The 3,151-nt window shown below is 41.0% G+C and overlaps 1 protein-coding gene across 2 annotated transcripts in view; it reads left to right on the plus strand.

Moving 5' to 3' along the window:
- The first annotated feature begins 1,059 nt into the window (after positions 1-1,059).
- LOC116701585 (four and a half LIM domains protein 3) overlaps positions 1,060-3,151 on the plus strand; it is a 16,798-nt gene continuing 14,706 nt past the window's right edge. The window contains exon 1 of one of the 2 annotated variants that reach the window (XM_032535325.1): positions 1,060-1,326. The gene's annotated coding sequence lies outside the window, so the exon portion shown is untranslated. The remainder of the gene's footprint in view (positions 1,327-3,151) is intronic. The other variant, XM_032535326.1, reaches the window with a different exon arrangement.

The following is a 3,151-nucleotide window of genomic DNA, read 5'->3' on the forward strand; positions in this document are numbered from 1 at the left end:
CCCCCCCAAGTGGTGGTGTGGGCTTTCATGTATGGACAGAAATGAAAACATGTATTTTGTTGAAGATTGTGGTAATAAACGTTTTTAAATCTTAACTCTAGCAATGTGCATGTAACTAACATGTTTAAACAGCAGGTGGCAGCATGCATACATGTAAATATGTGACGTTTCGGGATCATGTAGAATATTTGACCTTCACTCGTGCTTGAGCAATTCTTCAAAATCGTTAATCATTTTAACAAATCCTCCACCATGAACTCTGAGATCTGACAGCCCATCAACAGATCCTGCAAATACTCTTATAAATGCCACACACACGAACGGAAAGCCTTCTTACACACTCATGTAGTGTACATCCTGACTTAATAAGTAGTGGCAGGATGGAGCCACAGCCGAAGCCTATAATCGTCCCCAGACCTCCAGATCACAACTGTGGAAAATGGAGGTCAATGAGTGGGGAAATGATATTTTGATTTCTCTTTTCCCAAGACCCCGCAGCTTGCTCTTGACTGCAGAAAATGTCATGTAGCCAAGAAGAACCATTAGATTTGAGAGTGAAAGACAATACAGAAAGTGTGGAGGGTGTGAAGCTGCCGCTCAGCATCTTCATCATGTGTGATGGATGGAAAAGCAGAGAAATGAAGCCATATGGTAAATATTTATTTTATCCCACTGTTTAGCCTTAATAATCAGTATATTCATACATTGTTTAACTATTACACATTATAGCTGAAAGCAGACATGTTTTAAGAATATGAAATGTGAAGAATGTATTTATTATCTATGCAATGCTGTAAATGTCAGCAACACATCGTGTGTATTAATGACGGAAAATTAAAGTTCCAAATGACTTTCATTTTGATTTGATGTGAGATTAAAATGCATAGAGCACATTAAATAGCTCCTGGATTATTATAGGGATTTATATTTGGAAAGATAATAAAGCGGCGGGGTTTAAAGCGGCAGCGTGGAAGCCAAAAGTCTTCTACGTATTTTAAATATTAAATTACATCTCGGAAACACAGTGAGTCTACCTTCTTTCAGGTTGAACTCCACACAAGGTGACAGAAAGACAGAGGGAGTGGAAAGACAGAGGAGCAAGGGGCGGTGTTAGAGGGAATGGTTTGGTTTGGACGCTCCAGATGCTCCAGTCAGTGGAAACCCGTCCGTTTGCAGCTCGCAGGAGTTTCACGGACGATTTGTCATCTTATCTGTCATTTCATACACCAGAGCAGCACGAGCACACATATACACACACACACACACACACACTGCCCGCATAGACTCCTGTGATCATCTCCAGAGGCTGCTGGTGCGCAAAGAGAGGTAGGTTACGTTTACATTTAGACGTTTTATAGGCAGGCTATACTCATAACGTTGTAATGTGAAACAGTAGATGATAAGTGAATTTAAAGTGTGTTAAGGTCGGTTTGCATTTGCAGTAAATCTCCCGTTGATGTCTGACCCGTGCACACATCCTCACCAAAAAAAAAAAAGACCAAACTTTTTATAGATCAGTTAAATGCAATCACTGAGATTAACTTTAGTTTTAAAAACTCCCTTTGACTGGTGACTTATTTTTAGAAAGTTCTAAAGAGACTCTTAGATTCAGTGTAATAATTTAAAGTTTTGAACAAGTATAACTGCAAACTTGATAACTTAAAAAATAAGAATCTCAAGCATTTATTACAGGCTAATATTACCAACATGTATAACTCATTACCAAATCTAAAGGATAAACACCTGCCAGTGGGTTTTCACAACCTCGCAACCCAAAATTGGACTTATAATTGATCTACAAAGCTTTAAACAAAATATGCGTTAACAATGAAAACAGTGTCTCATTAGAAAGTGGTATGCTTTATTGAAATTATGCAAAGCCTGCAGATTTTCAAGTCAAATATTTGACCCCCACACTTCCAGGATGGGCCAGAAAGGATGTTCTTTCTTTAGAGTGAGGAAATAGTGGATGTTATGGTGGGTTGGGGGCCTGAGCGGGGTCCAAAGTGAGTAACTGATACTGTGAATAAGTGCTGCGGCCCCTGTATTGTCAGTAGGATTTATGAGAAGAAGAACAAGCAGACCTTTGAGGAAACAATCACTTGCTTTAATGTTTTGTGAAATGGCTCAGACGCACAAAATAGGAAGGCTTCATGTCTTGATAATGAAAGCTTAATATGTCATACAATCGTTGTTTTTTTTGAAAGCATGTTAACAAGGCATTCAGTCGTGTTGAGTAAGAGTGATGTCATGTCTCCTTCAGATTACAAATTTTCTTCTGGAGACCCAGCACCCCCTACACCTCCTCCTCTGGCTACGCTCATAGTTTCCATCACCGCACACCATCCTCATACATACCACCATCATGTTCCAATCCATTTGGGTGAAATTAATACATTCATTGAAACAATGCAGCTCTCGCTGTGGGGGTGGTGATTTTTTGTTTCACACAGAAAGGAATTCCTGACTTTTGTCTTTTTTTAGAAAACAGAGGGCGGAAGAAAAGTGCTTTTTTTCTTCTGCTTCTCAAACCACAAGACTTTGCCACGTTTGGACCACACTCACATTCTTCTGAGATTCTTGCGTTGGGCGAGGGACGAGCCAGACACAAAATAAAACTAAAAAAGTTCAAATGAGAGGATTTTTTGGAGATTGTCATAGAGACTGACATCATAAATATCAGACAGAGTCTCAGTGCGAGTCAGTCTCACTCACATCGCTGTCTTTTCCATTTCCCATTTTAGCAGCACAACCTGGGATAAGTTTTATGGATGTAGTTTGATGTTTTGAGAAATGTGTTGATTTGCTTTCTTGCTGAGAGTGAGATGAGAAGATCGACACCACTCTGATGTCTGTACGTGACCATGTACAGGGGTGGCAGTAGCTCAGTTCGTAGGGAGGTGGGTTGGTCGCTGGTTCAAGTCCCCGTACGGACCAAAGTGCGGAGTGTGGATTGGTAGCTGGAAAGATGCCACTTACCCTTTGGGGCACTGCCATGTGCCCTTAAGCAAGGCACCGTACCCTCCCCACCCGCTCAGGGCGCTGGTCCAGCTGGCAGCCCACTCACTTTACATCTCTCCATTTGTGCGTGATTAGGTCCTGAGCATGTGTTTGTGTATTTCAGGCCTGTGTGTAGTGATTACTAACAAAC

This window comes from Etheostoma spectabile, chromosome 14, assembly GCF_008692095.1.
Source record: "Etheostoma spectabile isolate EspeVRDwgs_2016 chromosome 14, UIUC_Espe_1.0, whole genome shotgun sequence".
Lineage (NCBI taxonomy): Eukaryota > Metazoa > Chordata > Actinopteri > Perciformes > Percidae > Etheostoma > Etheostoma spectabile.